The sequence below is a fragment of the Myotis davidii genome, unplaced genomic scaffold, assembly GCF_000327345.1.
Source record: "Myotis davidii unplaced genomic scaffold, ASM32734v1 scaffold193, whole genome shotgun sequence".
Classification (NCBI taxonomy): domain Eukaryota; kingdom Metazoa; phylum Chordata; class Mammalia; order Chiroptera; family Vespertilionidae; genus Myotis; species Myotis davidii.
In genome coordinates, this window is record NW_006284616.1 from 248403 (window position 1) to 256287 (window position 7885).

Below are 7885 nucleotides of genomic sequence, written 5' to 3' on the forward strand. Positions count from 1 at the left end.
CTGAAACTAATACCAAATAATATTGACTGTAAACTGTAATTGAAAAATAATTTTTAATTTCTTTTAAATGTAAAAAAAATAGAGTTTAGAAAAGAAAAGGAAAAAATAAAAAGAAGGGGTTGGGAGACTTCAATTGTTTGAAGCAGTCCCATCCAAATTGTCTAATTTAATCTCAAAATCAACTTTAATCACATCTGCAAAATACCTTCCCAATATCCCCTAGATTAGTGTTTAATTGAGTAACTAGAGATGGGAGCCTCATCGAGTTGCACATGAGAAAAAAAAAAAACCACACCATCCCTAAGCTACTGATTCAGGGGGCTGTTTAATGTTGCTGTGCTCAGGTCTGTGCCCTCAAGTTGTTTTCTGGCTTTTTAGCCCAGAAGTCACAGTTTCTGCCAAAAGTTCTGACTGTAACTTTGTCACTCATTGTCCCCATAGAATGCAATCTATAACAAAACTTGGTTAAAAATAGAAACAGTGCCAGGCTGGTGTAGTTCAGCAATTGAGCGTGGACCAAGAGGTCATGGGTTTGATTCCCTCTCAGGGCACATACCCAAGTTTTGGGCTCAATTCCCATTACAGGAGTGAGGGGAGTTGGGGGGAGGGGTGTGCAGGAGGCAGTCAATAAATGATGTTTCTCTATCATGGATGTTTCTGTCTCTCTATCCCTCTCCCTTCCTCGCTCTCTAAAAAAAAATCAATAATAATTTTAAAAAAGAAATAGTACATCAAGAGAAATCTAACAAAAAAGTAGACTGAAAAGTGAATGGTTCTTTCACTCTCCATAAGGATAGACTTTTCAATTAAAGGATAAAAAGATAATTTACCCTCCTTCACACCCTCCTCCCAGGACTGAAAAGCTTGTGTAACAAATGCCCTAGATCAGGGGTAAGCAACCCCTGGCACATATGCCAAATATGGCACGCCAGTAACTTTTGCTGGCATGCAATTTTTTTCTTAATATCGACTTTTTTATTTTTCAGATAAATTCAGTGTAGGTGCATCTTAGATAAATAAATAATTTTACATAACAAGTTACCTTAAAGACCATAGACATGGATTGACAAGAGAGGGGAAGAGCAATTTCTATGCCTCTGCCTTAACTCTCCCTGCCTTCCTAGATCTGACCAGTGTTCTGGTTTCAGCCTCAGATGCAGTGGGTTTTCTTTGACAAGACAACTGCTTCACCTACTTATTCAAAATTTCACTCTATAAAAATGAAACCCTCTCTCTCGCTTTATCCACTGGTACTAACGAAAGGGGAATAAATTTCTATGTTTCTTTCGGCAGCAAAAGTCCCACTGATAATATCAAACGAAGTCATAGTTTTCGGTTAGACTGTCAGTGTACATGTATACATTAAAAAATAAATGTATTTTTCATCATCATATACTGTGTTTTTGACGCTTGAATGAATTTTATTATTTCTTCAAGGTTCTTCACATACGTACACCTTAAGAGATATCAAGTACTCATAACATGTTCTCAAAAAATTAGGGTTGGCATGCAGAAGAATTGTGAGTCAGAGATTTTGCTGGTTTTGGCACGCACTCACAAAAAGGTTACCTACCCCTGCCCTAGATTCATGAGCATCATAACATTTTTATCTTCAGGGCTAAAAATAAAGAGTTGTTGCCCAAGAGGAAGGGGTCAAATAAAGTTGATTCTGCTAGGGTTTTTAGTGTGCAATTTAGGCAAGAAGTTGCAAGTTGGTGGCAGTAGCCTGGGGACAAGAGCCAGCCCACTTAAGGATGGAAGAGCAGAAAGCTGGAAAGAGCTGAGTATTGAAAGACATCACAGAACAGCCAAACTAATGCCAATCACTGCCTAATCTTCAAATTCTGCTTATGTGGGAAAACCAATGAGATTGCATTGGGGTAAAGCCAGTTTTTGTGAGTTTTCCATTATTTGCCGAATAAGAAGTGAGACTTGTCAGACAAAAACAATACCTACCACAGTTTGACCTACCAATCTCAACAGGTTGTTATGTGAGTTAAATGAACTAATATATCTATTCACAAGATACTAAAATAAGATATTTTAATACAATGCTTTGCACATAACAGCTACCCAAGAAATTAGTGCTTAATTGCTCTGAATTAGACCACAACACACATTAAGCAGTTTACTTGTTTTTGTCTGTCTTTTCCTTACATAAGAGTAAATGAAAGAAGCATTTGAGATCAAAATATTTGTATGGTTTGATTAAGGAAAGCAATGATACATTTTATTTTTCACAAAAAGGAGAGAACACTATTGTTTGTGAATTCGCAATTTTCATCTAAATATGCATTTCCACTTAATGACAGACTTTGAAAAAGGAATTAAGCAAGTTGTAGAGATGTTCACAATGCCATGATAAATGCAGACTTTGAACAATTGATTTGCTGGCTCATTTTGTGTAAACCAGGAGGGAAGTATGGATTCATTAGATATGGAAACTAGAAAAATCATAGTATGCCCCTAGTGAACTTTGGAAGGTCATCAAAGACATCTCTGCTTCAGGCCAGCCTAAATCTAAACCCCTCTCCTCCCCCCACCCCCCATGGGAGATAAGAGTTGGCCTAGCCTGTCATGTCACCTGTTCCTCATTAATCAGGATGACATCCAGAGTCATACGTGCCCTTTGGAATTCTGGAAGGCAGCCTGGTGTATGATGATGGCATTTTTTCTTGGATCATGAAAATGAAATTTATTTAGTCAAGTTGCATTAGCAGATTTGACTTCATGTGAACCTTGGAAAGTTGCCTCCCATTATCTGTTATGTCATTATATACACTTTACTGGTTCATAAAGATCTATTTGCCAAAATAACAACTCTTTGAGAAGGACTAACATTAACTGGAAGCAGTTATCATAGTGATTAAGCACAGAAACTATTCCTTGATTGAATGTCAAATTTCACCACTTAACTGTGTGGCCTCATGAGAGTTATCACCCATTCTGTGTTAGAATTTCCTTATTTATTCAGGGGTTGTATTCATCATGTTGTTTTTTTTTTCTATATTTTATGATGCCTTGACTTCTTGGGGGTCTCACCATTTGGTTGGGGAGAGACTGCCATCCCAGGGCTAGTGAATTCCTATAGATAATTGAACAGCTTGCCTGAGAGTGTGCCTTTCATATGAAAACAACCTAATTCAAAGTCATATACCCAACTATCTCCTTTATCTAACTCTCACATACCAAGCCAATATTTCCCCTACCCTAAGTCACCTACAGGCCAGGTCCTGGACAACTAGATATCACCTTTGTAACACAGAGCCCATCAAAATTATATAAAGTATCCAATTCTAAATTTGCTCAAACTTGCCTCCCTTGCTTTACCCATTCCTTCTTGCAGAAACCATAATAAAGGCTCTGAGCCATGCATTCTTCTGTGCTCCTTCTGCCTCCCTACTGACCCTGGTGCTTCTCCATGTGGCCCTGTGTAGCATGGAATGCCTTTCAATGGCACTGACCTCTATGTGTTGTCATTCCGTCACCTTGACAAATAAACCTGGGTTCAGGGAGATAGGGATGGTTTCTGCCTCCAGGGCCAGTAAGGAGATTAAGCAGCTTAATGTATGCAAAGCAAGAAGAACAGGGCTGGGTGCTTTGTGAGCTCTCATGGGTTAGCTATTACTTACACGTCCCATGCTGCTCCCTCTTCTAAGACAGAGTATAGAACAGCTCCTCACTACCACCTATCTTATCTAGGTTCTAGTGATCACAGACTCTGACTCCAATATTATGTCTTGTCCTAAAAATACACTTCTTCCTCCTTCCTGATTCCCAGTCTCCTCTTAAAAGACTATATTACTTGGTAGACCAAGGCCTAGAGTACACATTTCTTCTTAAGAGGACCTGGGGCTACACCCATCTCCTCCTCTGTTCAGCACACATACCGGTCCCAAGGCCCTTTGGTGGTTCAATCATGCACCTCTGCAAGCTATCAACAACAATGTAGACTATATTATTTCACACAATAACATTTTCAATCAAATAGCTGCAGCAGCTACTGACAATTTATTAGTTTCCTATGAGCCAATGATTTATTCACTTTCATTTAAATTTTACTCATAGACAACTCTCAGATGCAAGTATCATTTTAAAAGTAAGAAAAACATTGCACAGAGAATTTAAGTAATCTAGCTGTTGAATGGCTGAGACAGATTTTAAACCCACGTCTGCCCTTTTCACATTGCTTGTGTAAGCTTCTATTAATGTTTTTGCAGTAGTTATTGTCATTATTGTTATTGGTGTTATTGTTCTCAATATTACTGTTATTGTTTCTATATCATGGCCAAAATTACAGAAATAGCTTTTTTAAAATTTAAATTCTTTAGTGCTGAAAGTATTACATATGTCTGCTTTTCCCCCCACCCTAGTACATGTCACCGCCCTCCTACTATCTGTGCCTGTGGTTATACTAGAGGCCCGGTGCATGAAATTCATGCACACAGCGCGGGGGGGTATGAGGGACCCTCAGCGCAGTCTGTGCCCTCTCACAGTCCAGGAGCTCTCAGGAGATGTCCCCAGGGGTAGTGGGCCTAAGCCAGTGGTAGGCAAACTTATTAGTCAACAGAGCCAAATATCAACAGTACAATGATTGAAATTTCTTTTGAGAGCCAAATTTTTTAAACTTAAACTATATAGGTAGGTACATTGTTATTAACTTAATTAGGGTACTCCTAAGCTGGCCTTTGCTAAAAATGCCCTCAATCTGATTGAGGTACATTTGCTGAGGTTGACCCCTTCCAACTCTCCCATTCACACTCATCTTGTATACTTGTTTCATCTATCTCCTTTCGTTCATGCTCCCTATATATCCACCCCCCACTTCTTCTAATGCCACTTCTTCAAAATAGACTCGCCCAGGCTGAAAAACAACTTCTGCACATGGGCCACGAAGTTTCAATCGCACTGTATGTGTGCCCCCGCATGTGGTATTTTGTGGAAGAGCCACACTCAAGGGGCCAAAGAGCCGCATGTGGCTAGCGAGCTACGGTTTGCTGACCACTGGCCTAAGCCATCAGTTGGACATCCTTAGTGCTGCTGCTGAGGCTGGAGAGGCTCCCACCACCACCCCTGCGCTTTCCAGTCGTGAGGCCAGCTTCTGGCTGAGCAGCGCTTCCCCCTGTGGGAGCTCACTGACCACCAGGGGGCAGCTCCTGCATTGAGCATCTGCCCCCTGGTGGTCAGTGCACATCTTAGTGACTGGTTGTTCTGCTGTTCGGTCAATTTTCATATTAGCCTTTTATTATACGAGTGGCCCGGTGCACGAAATTTGGGCACATTAAAAGGAAATTAATTAGAGGAAGTATTTTAATATTGCTATTTGCCCTTTCTCTATAATAGAAGTGTGAGAGATGAAGGAAAATGAGTAAAATGTATTTTAAAATAACACATGATTTTATTAATAAATAAACAATAACAAAATGATATAACAACAAACACATGATATGAAAACAGAGTAAACATGATATTAAAACAACATCGATGCAAACAGTGACTGAGAAAGTGATTAAACTTATTCTAATATCTCCCTGTATCCCATATTAAGAGTGAAAACACTTTCAGAGTGCTTGACTAATTTCTGTTGGGATGAAGTATTTACAGCTTTAATGTCACATGCTCTTCGAACACAAGAGAAAGCAACATATACCTGACCATGTGTGAAAAAGGGCTCCAGTAGGAATATTCCTACTCTTGTTTAGAGCTTGTCCTTGTGATTTATTACTAGTCGTCGCAAATGCTGGCATCACAGGAAACTGTCATCGAATTAATTTAAATGGGAGGCCAGTGTCAGATGGGGACAAATCAATTCTTGGAATCAGAACAACCTCTTCCTCTGCAGATCCTGTTAATACTTCAGCTTCGATTATGTTAGGTCTCAATCTTTTGATAATAAATCTAGTACCATTACAAAGAGCCCATTTACTATTAAGATGTCTCAGTAGCATGATCTTGGAATCAGAACAACCGCTCCCTCTGCATATTCTGTTAATACTTTAGCTTCAATAATGTTAGGTCGTAATCTTTTGATAATAAATCTAGTACCATTACAAAGACCCCATTTACTGTTAAGCTTTTTCTATAGCATGATGATTGCACCCACTTTCAATTTTAATTTATGACATGTCATTCCTGAAGGAGTAATACTATTAAGATATTCGATGGGAAAATTTTCCTGTTCAGCATTATCTGTGGAATCAATGGAATCATCTCTCACATACGTGTGAAAATCTCTGAGTATATCCAAAATTTCTTCATTTAATTTTTGAACGTGATCATTTTTGGACAAAGAATGACATTTTCAATATTATCTATAGATATACTATTTCCAAAGGTAACCTCAATAATAGATCCATTATAAATCATTCAATGGGAGATTTCAATAATATCCATTCCTAAATGAAAACTGCTATCAAGTTTGCCATTTCCAAGTTTTACTAACCATTCACTATAAGTAGAATCCTCTGATCTCATATTTGTTTTAAGAGACAACTTTCTGAAACATCCCCAAACATCACAGTACTTTAAACTCATTTTTACTATGACTGATCGCATAGCATGTGGTACAATACTGAGACATTGTCAAAAATCCCCTCCGAGAAGGAGAACTTTCCCACCAAATGCAATATTCAAATTCATAATTTCTCTTAGTAATCTGTACGGTGTTTATAGCATGACTGGATGCCATGGTGTATTCATCAATAATAAGAAGCTGGGCCTTTTTAATGGTTTTAGCAACTTCACTTTTATATAGAGTCTAGAAATTGAAGTTCCATTCAATGGAATTGGTAATTTATATTGGCAATGAAAGGTTCTTTCACCAAGAAGTAAATTTTCAGCAATTCTTGTAGATGCTGTGGGTAAAACAATACCACCACAACCTCTGATATAATGTATTAAAACTTTATACAGATATGTTTTTCCACTACCACTTCGACCATCCAAGAAAAAGCATTTGGAGTGTACAGTGATTATCCTAAGTAAAGATTATGTAGCTTAAGCGTGATTATGTAGTTAAGGTGATTAACTACCCGCCTGGCACTTAGTTAAGGGTTTTATTGATTTATTCCCTTCCTTAGTCCTGTTAATCCCTAACTCCAGGGAAAAATCCCCACCTGGGGAAACAACCTTTCTCGGGGAGGTGGCCTTATTTAGAACACATAGCGCTAAGAAGGGGAGCAAACGTATTTAGAACAGTATGCAAGGTCCCTTGAAACATGCTGTGCGGATGTTCCTTCCCTTGAAGCGACTTTGTCAAGCAACAAGGATGGACCGGCCTCCAGCAGATAACGCTGGCATCTTTCAGCTGCAGAGCTACATTGTATTGATAGTTGTTCTTTAGACATAGTCCCACCTCCCTGCTGTCACTGTCTGAGATGCAGGTGAATGAGAGTCCTGTTTGTCAGGCCGCAGAGAGCTGTCTGACCAACGGCTGATTCTGGCTGATTCTGTGGGGGTGGGACATCCTCCTCCCTGCTGTCAGTCTCCATGGCGGCAATGAGGAAGCAAGCTTTCCACCCCGGTGGACTCCGTTGCCGCCCTCGGCAGCTAGGGCAATGAAGAAAGCCAAGCATCCCGCTCACTCTGGCCGGCTCCATGGCTCCAGCTGGCGCCGCCATCTTTGTGGCTATGGAAGCGGTTCTCAACCCGTGGGTCGTGACCCCTTTGGGGGTCGAACGACCCTTTCACAGGGGTCGCCTAAGACCATCGGAAAACACATATAATTACATATTGTTTTTGTGATTAATCACTATGCTTTAATTATGTTCAATTTGTAACGATGAACATACATCCTGCATATCAGATATTTACATTACGATTCATAACAGTAGCAAAATTACAGTTATGAAGTAGCAATGAAAATAATTTTATGGTTGGGGGTCAT